Raw genomic sequence first — 14341 nt, forward strand, 5'->3', positions numbered from 1 at the left:
TGGCAGCCCACCAGGCTCCGCCGTCCCTGGGATTCTCCAGGCAAGAACACTGGAGTGGGTTGCCATTGCCTTCTCCAAGTACTTTGCTAAAATGATTCTATTCTTGGTATCCCTTATCCTGCAGTTCAAGTCATTAGAAAGATTCATTTTGTTGAGAAACAGCAATCTGAATCTTGACATTTTCTATCCAGCTTGATGGTAGTCGAGTTCTGTGACTAGAGTAAGTGACCAGGTTGGTACTTTTATATCTTGTTTGTATATCTTGTTTTTGCTTTAAAGATAAGACTTAAACCAACAACCTTTACCCACCCCTCCAAAGTTTCACTTTGAACCTTAGAACTCAGTCACCTCCACTTAAAATTGTTGACCCAAGCAGCTAATAACCATTTTTTGGTTTCTGCCTAACCTTGTGAGAAGTCTGTTAAAGCCAGTTCTCTGGGTGTTTCAGCGAATAGTAGCTCTTTTTCTTTCTATGCTGGCGTGTCCACCTTCTGTACTCTTGGCATGTAGGAGGTATGCATTCATGTAATTGGAAAAATCTGGATTTCCGGTGCCAAAGGGTTACAGCTTCTTGGATTTCTTTGCAGTGATATACAGCCACTATTTTATTTTTGATCAGTGGCATTTTGGCCACTGTTTAATTAGGGTACTGAACATCATTGTCAGTACTAGGGTTTTTGTTTTTCTTGAGACTTTCTTTTTTGGCACATGTGAATTTTGTTTGTATAGAACAAAATGACTTTCTTTTGGTCTCTGATGATGGGTTTAAAAATCAACGAGCGTCTGGTTTTGGTGTGGGGATGATCCAGGATTATGTTGTGACTGATGTATATTGGTTACTTTTACACTTTTTTTTTTTTTTGATCTTTGCAAGGGGAAAACTACAAGTAAAGAGTTTTGTATAATTAAATTTGTTACAGGTTTTCATGTTGAGGGTAAACAATTTTTCAACCTTAGGTGGAAATACTTGCAACTGTTTAAGGTGACTGAGTTTTACTTTAGGACAACTGTTGCATGCCAATTTGTGTGCGTGTGCGTGTGTGTGCAAACACTTCAAAATTGAGTTAAAAGATGTAAATTTAAATTTGGTTGTATATCTGATCTGCCCCAGGTTCAGTAAATAAACAGTTCTTTTTTTAAAAAAAATAAGAAAGTCTAATCTCAGTGTGATGGTGTTACGGACATGGGGCCTCTGGGCAAGAATTGAGGGCAAAGCCCTCCTGAATGGGATTAGTGTCCTTATCTTGGGTTGGCCCAAAAGTTCTGCAAGGTGTTACAGGAAAACCCAAACGAACTTTTGGGCCAGCCCAATGAAAGCAGCTCCAGCGAGCTCTTTTGCCCCCTTTGGCCCGTGACTACACAACTAGAAGTTGGCAGTCTGCAACCTGAAAGAGCGCTGGCATCCTGATCTCAGACTTCCAGATAGAACAGTGAGAAATGAATTTCTGTGGTTTATAAGCCACCCAGTCTATGGTGATTTGATAGAGCAGACCAAAGTAAGACAATCACTTCATTCAAGATTTCTTCCCTGATGACTCAGATGGTAAAGAATCCACCTGCAGTGCAGGAGACCCAGGTTTGATCCCTGGGTCGGGAAGACACCTTGGAGAAGGGAATGGCAACCCACTCCAGTATTCCTGCCTGGAGAATCCCAATGACAGAGGAGCCTAGCGGGCTACAGTCCATGAGGTTGCAAAGGGTTGAACACAACTAAGCGACTAACACCTTCACTTACTTTCAGAGAATAAGTACCATGCCAGTGACACCTGGACCTCTGTTGATATCTTCCATCTTCTTCATCCCTGACTACTCACATGGATTGGCTTTTCAGGGCCATCTGAGTGCGTATACGGTGTATGATGTGTTCCGGTGAGTGGGCTGCTGGTCCTGGCCACCCATTGGCTTAGCATAGGCACAAGTGCCACCTTTCGTATATCTTGATGGTGGCTGCCATTGGTCAGCAGGTGTAATGGTGTTAATGGCTGAGGGGGAGCAGAAGGACTGGCACCTAATAGGTCAAAAGACAGTTTGTGTGCAGCGGTGGATTGGCTGATTATTCCACAGTCAACAGAGCCTTTCTATGTGGGACAGTGAGAGTGAGCAGGAGCCTCTTCTGCTTTCTGAGAGAGACTCTGTCAGTCTGCTGAAGCCCAGCATCTTATCCCTCAGTCCATCCCTATTGGTGGTGCAGCTGGATTTTGTGAGTCTCCTCTTGCCGTTGTATTGTTACCAACGTAGTCCTTTTCTTTTTGTTAGCTCTTTTGTGGGAACTTGGGAGGAGGTGTAACAAATGTTGCTGGTCTGACACCATGATACCTTGTATATCATCGTGGGTTTTTATTACTGTAACAATGGAAGTATTTACAATCGAAAGGTCAAAATTTACAGTGCTAGAACCACAAACGGAGAGCTAAGAAAGGGGGTAGGAAACATTCAAAGGCAAAAATTTTTACATTGTTGAGATATAAAATACACCCATAGATGGAGGTGCTTAGGTTAAATGTCTTCTATTTTTATTATCAACTGGAGATGTCTGTACAGCTCTGGCATAATACCTATGGGGTGTTCAAACACAGATCTTTCAAATTCCCAAAGAAATTTTGTGTGGCTTATTGCAAAGTTTGATTAATTAAAAATGTGTCTACATTCCAAGTAAACAAAATAAGGCATAAAGACATTCTTCCTTTTTTCCTTTCAGTAATTTTCCCATTAAACAATGCATCATTTTTCTTTTAAGTTGTTGTTCAGTTGCTAAGTTGTGTCTGACTCTTTGCGACCCCATGGACTGTAGCGCTCCAGGCTCCTCTGTCCTCCATTATCTCCCGGAGACTGCTCAAATTCATGTTCATTGTGTTGGTGATACTATCTAACCATCTCATCCTCTGTTGCCCACTTCTCCTCCTGCCCTCAGTTTTTCCCAGCATCAGGGTCTTTTCCAATGAGTCAGCTCTTCTCATCAGGTGGCCAAAGTGTTGGAGCTTCGTATCAGTCCTTCCAATGTGTATTCAGGGTTGATTTCTTTTAGAATGGACTGGTTAGATCTCCTTGATGTCCAAAGGACTCTCAAGCATCTTCTTCAGCACCCCAGTTTGAAAGCATCAATTCTTCGGTGCTCAGCTTCCTTATGGTCCAACTCTCACATCTGTACATGGCTACTGGAAAAACCGCAGCTTTGACTTATATAGATCTTTGTTTGCAAAGTAATATCTCTGCTTTTTAATATGCTGTCTAGGTTTGTCATAGCTTTTCTTCCAAGGAGCAATCGTCTTTTAATTTCATGGCTGCAGTCACTGTCTGCAGTGATTTTGGAGCCCAAGAAAATAAAGTCCATCACTGTTTCCATTGTTCTCCATCTATTTGCTGGGATGCCATGATCTTCGTTTTTTGAATGTTGAGTTTTGAGGCAGCTTTTTCACTCTCTTCTTTCACTTTCATCAAGAGGCTCTTTAGTTCTTTGTTTTCTGCCATAAGGGTGGTGTCATCTGCATATCTGAGGCTATTGATATTTCTCCCAGCAAACTAATTCCAGCTTGTGCTTCATCTAGCCTGGCATTTCACATGATGTATTCTGCATATAAGTTAAATAAGCAGGGTGATAGTATACAGCTTTGACATACACCTTTCCCAATTTGGAACCAGTCTGTTGTTCCATGTCCGGTTCTAGAGGTTGCTTCTTGACCTGCATACAGGTTTCTCAGGAGGCAGGTAAGGTGGTTTGGTATCCCCATCTCTTTAAGAATTTAGGGAAGATAGCATAACATATGAAATGTGGTGGTGGTGATTTAGTCGCTAAGTCATGTCCGACGCTTACAACTCCATAAACAGTAGCACGCCAGGCTCCTCTGTCTGATAAAGGATGGAACAGCTCCTAAGTACACATGCTGAGTGGGCTCGTGTGTTCCAGACAAAAACAGAAGGGACACAAAGAAAGGTATACCCAAAGAAAATATTTTGAGTTACATGAGTTTAAAGCTGCAATCAAGATTGCCGAGAGAAATAACAACCTCAGATAAGGAGTTGATACTACTCTTATGGCAAAGAGGAACTAAAGAAATTCTTGATGAGGGTGAAAGAGGACAGTGTAAATCTGGCTTAAAACTCAACATTCAAAAACTAAGATCATGGCATCTGAGTCCTTCACTTCATGGCAAACTGATGGGGAAAACATGGAAACAGGGGCAGATTTTATTTTCTTTGGCTCCAAAATCACTGTGGACAGTGACTGCAGCCATGAAATTAAAAGACACTTGCTCCTTGGAAGAAAAGCTGACAAACCTCAGTTCAGTTCAGTCACTCAGTTGCGTCTGACTGTTTGCGACCCCATGAACTGCAGCATGCCAGGCCTCCCTGTCCATCACCATCTCCCAGAGTTTACTCAAACTCATGTCCATTGAGTCAGTGATGCCATTCAGCCATCTCATCCTCTGTCATCCCCTTCTCCTCCTGCCTTCACTCTTTCCCAGCATCAGGGTCTTTTCCAATGAGTTGGCTCTTTGCATCAGGTGGCCAAAGTATTGGAGTTTCAGCTTCTAGCATCAGTCTTTCCAGTGAATATTCAGGACTGATTTCCTTTAGGATGGACTGGTTGGATCTCCTTGCAGTCCAAGGGACTCTCAAGAGTCTTCTCTAACACCACATTTCAAAAGCATCAATTCTTTGGTGCTCAGCTTTCTTTATAGTCCAGCTCTCACATCTATACATGACTACTGGAAAAACCATAGCTTTAACTAGCCAGACCTTTAGACAGTGTATTAAAAAGCAGAGGTATCACTTTGCCCACAAAGGTCCATCTAGTCAAAGCTATGGTTTTTCCAGTAGTCATGTATGGATGTAAGGGTTGGACCATAAAGAAGGCTGAGCGCTGAAGAATTGATGCTTTTGAACTGTGGTGTTGGAGAAGACTTGAGAGTCCCTTGGACTGCAAGGAGATAAACCAGTCAGTCCCAAAGGAAATCAACCCTGAATATTCACTGGAAGAACTGATGCTGAAGATGAAGCTCCAAACACTTTGGCCAACTGATGAGAAAAGCTGACCCACTGGAAAAGCCCCTGATGCTGGGAAAGAGTGAAGGCAGGAGAAGGGGGTGATAGAAGATGAGATGGCTGGATGGCGTCACTGACTCAGTGGACACGAGTTTGAACAAACTCTGGAAGTCAGTGACGGACGGGGAAGCCTGGAGTGCTGTAGTCCATGGGGCTGCAAAGAATTGGACACAACTTAGTGACTGAACAACAGCAACGACAAAGAATCTTACAAATATCCACTTGGAAAGGCAGTTTATCTACAAATTGAATCGGGATGAGTTCAGCTTTTTTTTTTTTTTTCCGGCTAAAAGCATTCTGACGCTATTTGGGGGACTTGCCTTTCTCACTTGAGTCAGTACAACGAACTGTCACATTCTTTATGCTTTCCTGCCAAGAAGTGGGAATGTGACCTGAGACCAACAGAACAGTCTCTCTCTGGAACTGGAACTTTAACAGAGTTAACAAAAACACAGAAGATAGTTGCTTGTGCTCATTCACCCTAGTTGCAATGTCACAATATCCATTGTCAATTTCTGCAACTGAAATTCCGCAAGTAGCTCTGTTCTGCCCTTTCAAGCCTGTTGGTCCTTCTTTTAGAATTTGAGGATATTTCCCTATATTGTTTCCATAAATTCCCCTTTTGCTCCAGTTGGAAAGAGGCCCTAAGGGAAGGGCAGATTTTGGACAGATGGACAACTGGCCAGAATGAGGAAGAAAGCCGTTGTGTGCCCCTTCACACGACGGGTCTCAACAGCCGGCAGTATATACCAGCAAAACTACACATTCTGCTTTCCCTAGGTACACCAGAAGGTGGCGCTATAACAAACTAAATAGCTGATGCCCCCAAATAAATGGTACAAGGCATTCTGGAACTGTCGGGTAGGACGATTCCTTCTGATGGCATTGGATAACTTGAAGCAATTCAAGAATAATAAAATAAAATCTTTAAATTATTGCCTCAGGGTAATTTGCTGTGTCCTGACTACCCTGGCACTTTAAGACTCACAATTACTGATGTAACGGTCATATTGCCATAGGCATAGTTCATGTAGAGTTCCTTCTCTGTCTTAGCATTTTGGATAAGTTCTGAGTATATCCAAGCAGACAGTTTAGCTGCTGGCCGTTTAATGACAGAGAGTGCATTTACAGTTCATGATATTTATATTCTGTACATATGCACACACATAAGTTACCAGCAGAGAAACCAAAATTGGGTTGTCTTCAGAATCACTGCAACCTACAAGGCTTTAAAAATACAGTATCTGTGGAATTTGGAGGAAAAAAAGGCTGTGATCCAAGTATTTGAAATAAGCCATGTTGGGGACATCCCTGGTGGTCCAGTGATTAAGACTCTGTGCTTCCATTGCAGGGGGCATGGGTTTGATCCCTGGTTGGGGAACTAAGATCCTGCATGCTGCAGGGCGTAGACAAAAAAAAAAAAAAAAAAAAAGCCATGCTGTGTTTTGTGTATGACCACAATAGAAAGCAATCCTTAGATATGTAAGGGCACAGGGATCATACCATCCACATCCCCTTCTTGAAAAGACGGCTCCAGCTAATCAAGAGATGCTGCAAAGGAGAGAGCGGAGTGAGGGAACCCATGGTTTGAAAGGAATCCTGGTTGCAACTTGAGCCTAGCCCCAGAGTGAAAGTGAAAGTGTTGGTTGTGTCCGACCCTGGAGTGTAGCCCACCCGGCTCCTCTGTCCATGGGATTCTCCAGGCCAGGACGCAGGAGTGGGCAGCCTTTCCCTTCTCCAGGGGATCTTCCCAACCCAGGGCTGGAACCCAGGTCTCCTGTGTCGCAGATGGATTCTTTACCATCTGAACCACCAGGGAAACCCCAAGCCTAGCTGTAAACCTAACTTGAACTCTGAACCTGGGAGGCTCGCTGGGTTCTTGCTGTCAGGGGAATTTTGCTGTCAAAGAATCAGTGCTCCCTAAGCTGCTTCCTTCCTCAGCTGCTCACTTTCCTCTACCAGGAAATGTGTCTGTTATGACACATCCTTTGCCCCCTCATACACGCAGAATCTAATACTTGGTTTGGCAAGCACTTGTGATTTGAATTTTGTTTATGCATTTGCAAACAAAGCCCAATCTATCTAGGGGCCATGACTCAGAGCTAAAAAATACATTTTCCCATTTCCACCAAGCAGGATACTTAATGAAATTTAAAGAGCTTTTTATTGTCATGCAAAGTCATGATTTTCTGCATCTTTAAAACTTGGATTAAATAAGTTTATCCTGCAAAAATAAAAGAATTAGTTTGTAGATAAATATATAAAGGTATACATTAGATGAAAAGAAAAAGAAACATCTTGAATGCTATCAATAGAAAATAGTTGAATAAAGGGTGGCATGGCCCTATTTTTGGATATTATGTAACTGTTCAAAAGGAGGAGTTTGATTTAGATGTAATGCTCTACGGGAAAAGCCACAAGAAAGCTAGTTGAGGAGAAACGTGTGTGGCATGACCTAGTTTTGTAAAATCAGAGAAAAAGCTTTTATTGGTGTGAAGATTTTCACTTGAGTGCATTACTATGAACATAGAGAAGAATGTGGACACTAAGCTGTTAACATTTTCCTCTTAGGAAGAGGTGGTGGTGGGAGTGGGGGTCATAGGGAGGGGAAATATTGTTGGGTTTTTCTTTGATACCTTCAGGATTTTGAGAGGGGGGCTTATGATAAAAGGCGATTAGAAGTATATATTGCTTTTTAGTTTGAAAGAAAAAATCCAATAAAGTAAATATTAAAGATAACTCATCCAGAATGACTTCCGTGTTTTATTTTTGAAATTTATTTATTTATTGTATATTTATTTTTGGCTGCACGGGTTTTTCGTTTCTGCGTGAGGGCTTTCTCTAGTTGCGGGGCGTGGGTTTCTGATTGCACAGCTTATTTTGCTGTAGGGCACAGGCTCTATGCTTTGTAGATTTGCCTGTTATGAAACTTTATCTAAATGACCATAGTGTAGATGTGTCTGGCTTTTGCAGTTCATATAGTTGTCAAATTTTTTTCATGTTATGCCATGTATCACTATTTAACTCCTTTTATAGACAAACACTATTTCATTACATGGGCATATCACTTTTGTTTATCCATTCATGAGTTAATTAGTATTTGCATTGTTTATACTTTTTATCTATTTCTTGACTAATTCTGCTTTGAACATTCATGGACAAGTTTTTCTGTGGACATAGTTTTGGATTCTTTTTGATATATATTTAGGATAGAATTGCTGAGTCTTATGGTAATTTAACATTTTTGGAAACTGCCCAAGCAGCTGTACCATTTTGCAATATCACAAGGGATGCAGGCGAAGTCTACTTTCTCCACACGCTTCCCACTGCTTGTTATTTTCTGTCATTTATTTTAGCCATCCTGGTGTGTATGAAATAGTTTTGATTTACTTTTTCCTAACGACTTATCATGTTATTTTTAATGGTCTTTCAGCCATTTGTATTTCTTTCCTGAATAAATGTCTTTTTAAATCCTTTGCTCATTAAAATAAAATATGTCTTTCCATTGTTGGAATGTAAGAGCTCTTTGTACATTTTAGATAGATATTCCTTAGTAGATATGTGATTTGCAAATTTTTTTTCCTCATTCTATGGTTTGTTGTTATTTTCTTGGTGGTATCACTTGAGAGTTTTTAATTTTGATGCAATACAATTTATCTAATTTTTCTTATTTATGTTTCTTATTTATGTTTCTTATCTATGTTTCTTTATTATGTTTGTATATTTTTTGGCCATGCCATGTGGCATGTGGACTCTTAGTTCCCTGAGCAGGGATCAAACCCATGTTCCCCACGCACTGGTAGTGTGCAGTCTTAACCATTGGACTGCCAGGGAAGTCTCTATGTTTGTGCTTTTTGTATTGTATTTGAGAAACCGCTACTTAATCCAAGGTCTTAACAATTTATTCCTGTATTTCTTTTAAAAGTTTTATAGTTCTAGCTCTTACATGTAGGTCTGTGATTAATTTTGAATTGTTTTTTATATATGACATGAGGTTGGAGTCAGACTTGGATTTGTTTTTATTTTGCTCTTGTTTTTTGCATGTGTATATCCTGTTGTCCCAGCAACATTATTGAAAACACCATTCTTTCCCATTCAGTTGTCTTGACACCCTTGTGAAAAAATCTGTTTATCATAGATATATGAGCTTATTTCTGGACTGTCAATTAGATCCCATTGATCTGTATATCTCTTCTTTTTTTTTTCCCTATTTATTTTTATTAGTTGGAGGCTAATTACTTTACAACATTGCAGTGGTTTTTGTCATACATTGAAATGAATTAGCCATGGATTTACATGTATTCCCCATCCTGATCCCCCCACCCACCTCCCTCTCCACCCCATCCCTCTGGGTCTTCCCAGTGCACCAGGCCCGAGCACTTGTCTCATGCATCCAACCTGGGCTGGTGATCTATTTCACCCTAGATAATATTCATGTTTCAATGCTGTTCTCTTGAAACATCCCACCCTCGCCTTCTCCCACAGAGTCCACAAGTCTGTTCTATACATCTGAGTCTCTTTTTCTGTTTTGCATATAGGGTTATCGTTACCATCTTTCTAAAGTCCATATATATGTGTTAGTATACTGTAATGGTCTTTATCTTTCTGGCTTACTTCGCTCTGTATAACGGGCTCCAGTTTCATCCATCTCATTAGAACTGATTCAAATGAATTCTTTTTAATGGCTGAGTAATATTCCATGGTGTATATGTACCACAGCTTCCTTATCCATTCGTCTGCTGATGGGCATCTAGGTTGCTTCCATGTCCTGGCTATTATAAACAGTGCTGCGATGAACATTGGGGTGCACGTGTCTCTTTCAGATCTGGTTTCCTCAGTGTGTATGCCCAGAAGTGGGATTGCTGGGTCATATGGCAGTTCTATTTCCAGCTTTTTAAGGAATCTCCACACTGTTTTCCATAGTGGCTGTAATAATTTGCATTCCCACCAACAGTGTAAGAGGGTTCCCTTTTCTCCACACCCTCTCCAGCATTTATTGCTTGTAGATTTTTGGATAGCAGCCATCCTGACTGGCATGTAATGGTACCTCATTGTGGTTTTGATTTGCATTTCTCTGATAGTGAGTGATGCTGAGCATCTTTTCATGTGTTTTTTTGCCATCTGTATGTCTTCCTTGGAGAAATGTCTGTTTAGTTCTTTGGCCCTGTATATCTCTTCTTATGCCAGTATTGCACTTGATTAATGTAGGTTTGAATTAAGTTTTGCAATTGGGAAGTGTGAGTCCTCCAAATTTCTATTTCTTTTTCAAGGTTATTTGGTTATTCTGGGTCCCTTGCATCTCCATATGAATTTAGAATCAGTATGTCAACTTCTACAAGGGAACCCAGTGGATTTTGATGGATATTGCTTTGAATCTGTAGATTAGTTGGGGGAGTTTGGCCATCTTAACTATAGTAAGTGTTCCAATCCATGAACATAGGATGTCTATTTATTTAGATCTTCTTAATTTTCTTTCAGTGATTTTTCTTTTGTTGTTTTCTAAGTACAAGTCTTATACTTTTCTGATAAATTTTTCTAACGTATTCTGTTTATGATGTTTTTGTGATTATAATTGTCTTCTTAGTTTCATTTTCAGATTGTTCATTGTTAGTGTATAGAAATACAGCTGGGTGATTTTTTTTTTTTTTTGTATATTGTATCCTGAACTTTGCTACATGCTTTAAATCTAATAGCTTTTATTTTTTTGACATTTCTTAGGATTTTCTATATATGAGATCATGTCATCTCTGAATAGGGTTACTTTGTCCTTTACAATCTTGATGCCGTTATCTCCTTTGTCCAGGCTTATTTGCATTTAGTACAACATTGAATAGAGGTGATGAGGGCAGACATCTGTCTTGTTTTTAATTGTAGGAGGAAAGCATTCAGCCTTTCACTATTAAGTATGATGTTAGTGAAGGTTTTTATTAAGATGCTCTTTATTTTAAATTCTTTTTTGAGGAAACTCCCTTTTATTTCTAGTTCATTGAGTGGGGTTTCTTTTTTAATAGTGAAAAGGTATTGGACTTTAGTAAATTAATGACAAAAAGTGCCACTCTATTTAGGCCTGACGGGACATATAAAAAGTGTACTTATTTAATGTATATAACTTGATGAACTTGGAGATATACACCTGTGAAGCCATCCCCATCTATACCATAAGCATAACCACTATTTCCATTGGCACATGTTTTTCTGCATTTGTTGAGATTATCATGTAGTTTTAATCCTTTATTTTTTAAAAAAATAATGTATTTATTTCTGATGGTGCTGGGTCTTTGCTGATGCAGGGCTTTCTCTAGCTGTGATGAGCAGGGCCTACTCTAGTTGCGGTGTGCGGCTTCTCATTGCAGTGGCTTATCTTGTGGCAGACCGTGGACTCTAGGGTATGCGTGTTGATATTTCACTAAAGATTTTTGCATCTAAATTTATAAGAGATATTGGTTTTTGGTTTTATCTTGTGATGACTTTGTCTAGTTTTGATAAAACTGGCCCCATCGAGTGAATTGGGGACCATTCTTTCCTTTGCAAACTTTTGGAAGAGTCTATGCAAGGGGTTGCTAATTCTTTAAATAGTTGGTAGAATTTACCACTGAAGCCATTCTAGTCCTGAGCTTTACTTTGCAGGTAGTTTTTGGATTACTAATCCAATGTCTTTATTTGTCATAGGTCTATTCCTTAAGTCAGTTTTAGTTGTTTGTATCTTTCTAGGAGTTTGTCCATTTCATCTAGGTTATGTAATTTGTTCCATACATTGTTAATTGTGTTTGTTTATCATCATTTCATTTTTGTAAGTTTGGTATTTATGTCTCCTGCTTCATTCCTGATTATAGTAATTTGAGCTTCTTTTAGTCTTTTCTCGGTCAGTCTAGCTAAATGTTTGTCAATTTTGTTGACCTTGTCAAAGAAGCAACTTTTGGTTTTACTAGTTTCCTTTATTATATTTCTATTTTTTAATTAATTAATATTCTGATTTAATATTATTATCTCCTTCTTGATTTAGGTTTGGTTTGCCCTTTTTTTAGTTTCTTAAGCTAGAAGGTTGTTGTTGATTCAAGATTTTAAAAAATTTTAACATAGGAATATAATGCTATAAATTTGCTTCTAAGCACTGATTTAGTGTCATTCCAGAAGTTTTAATGTGCTATGTTTTAATTTTCAATCATATTGAAATATTTTCTAGTTTCCTTTGTGGTAATTTCTTCTTTTGACTTAATCGGTTCTTTCGGGGTGTGTTGATTAATTTCCACACTTGTGAATACCCCAAATTTCCTTCTGTCATTGACTTCTAATTTTATTCCATTGTGGCTGGAAAGCATGTTTTCAATTTTGTAAAATTATTCGTTTTCATTTTATAGCTTAATATGTGGTCTGTGCTTCAGAATGTTCAATGGGTACTTTAGAAGGTTTTATGTTTACTACAATGCTGTGCTACTTTATAGCGAAGTGAATCAGTTATACATGCATTCACTCTTTTTTAGATTCTTTTCCCATACAGATCACTGCAGCGTATTGAGTAGAGTTCCGTGTGCCACGCAATAGGCTGTAATTACCCATCTATCTTGTATGTAGTAGTGTGCACGTGGGGCTTCCCTGGTGGCTCAGATGGTACAGAGTCCGCCTGCAAAGCAAGAGACCTGGGTTCAATCCCTGGGCTGGGAAGATCCCCTGGAGGAGGGCGTGGCAACCCGCTCCAGTGTCCTTGCCTGGAGAATCCCAAGGACAGAGGAGCCTGGTGGGCTACGGTCCATGGCGTCACAAAGAGTCGGACACGACTGAGTGACTAACACACACAGCACAGTGTGTATGTGGATCCCAGTCTCCTGGTTTATCCCTCTTCTCCCTTCCCCCTGGTCATCATAAGTCTGTTTTCTATATCTGTGACTCTATTTGTTTTGCCAATAAGTTCATTTGTACCATTTTTTAAGATTAACACATATAAGTGCTATCATATATTTGTCTTTCTACAAATATGATAACCCAGCGATTATCATACTGACTCAACTCATTATGATAATCTATGGGTCCATCCATGTTACCGCAAATGGCATTATTTCATTCTTTTTTTTTGTGTGTGTGTGCTTGAGTAATAGTCCATTGTATATATACGTACCATATTTTTCTTTATCCATTCCTCTGTCAATAGACATTTAGGTTACTTCCAGGTCCTGGCTATTGTAAATTGTGCTGCAGTGAGCACTAGGATGCGCGTATCTCTTCGAGTCATGGTTTTCTCCAGATAATATGCCCAGGAGTGGGATTGTTCGATCATACGGTAGCTCTATTTTTAGGTTTTAAAGGAACTCCATACTGTTCTCCATAGTGGCTGCACCAATTTGCATTCCCACCAACAGTGCAAGAGGCCCCCTTCTCTCCTCACTGATCTGCTTACTCGTGATGCCGCATTGCTGTTTAGTGGCTAAGTCGTGTCCGACTCTTTTGCGACCCTGCGGACTGTAGCCCGCCAGGTTCCTCCGTCCATGGGATTTCCCAGGCAAGAACACTGGAGTGGGTTGCCATTTCTCTCTCCAGGGGATCTTCCCGACCCAGGAATCAAATTAGGATCTCCTGCATTGGCAGGTGAATTTTTTTTACCAGTGAGCCCCCAGGGAAGCCCATTTTAATGAATAGCATATGGTATTTTTCCTTAAGGGCTTGCAGTTCTTGATGCTATTGATTCAGTCTAACCAATGTCTCCTCTGTGCCAGGTGCTCTTAGACTGTGGCGCCAATGCTAATAACAAGATTATCAACTATTCCTCAATTTAAACAAATTATGAAATCTCTGCCTTCATGCAACTATATCTCACATAAAAGATATCAACTGTGTTAGCAAATAAGATCATCTCAAATACTGTTATTAAACTATTTGGGGCTTCTCTCGTGGCTCAGACTGCAAAGAATCTGCTTGTGACGTAGGAGACTCGGTTTGGTTTCTTTACAGTTGTAAAGAAAATAAGGTAACGGGATAGCAACGGACTGAGGGGGGCGGGACACTCAGAGGAGGTGACCCTTGAGCGGAGTCCTGAGGAAGAAGAAAGAGACATGCACAGAAAGATTCAGGTAGAGAGTCTTCCCATCAGAGGAACACCAAATACAAAGTCCTTGAGACAGAAAGGAGCTAATCTGAGGGACCCAAAGGCCAGAGGGACCAGCCCATTCTGAATGAGGTTGAAGAGAAGCCAGGGGTCAGATCATGTAGGGCTTTGTCGGCTGTGGAAAGGAGGGTGAATTTTATTCCAGTTGCACTCAGGACCCTATGGAGAGTCTTAAGCATGCGGTTGATTTATGATTACATT

This window comes from Odocoileus virginianus, chromosome 14, assembly GCF_023699985.2.
Source record: "Odocoileus virginianus isolate 20LAN1187 ecotype Illinois chromosome 14, Ovbor_1.2, whole genome shotgun sequence".
NCBI lineage: Eukaryota > Metazoa > Chordata > Mammalia > Artiodactyla > Cervidae > Odocoileus > Odocoileus virginianus.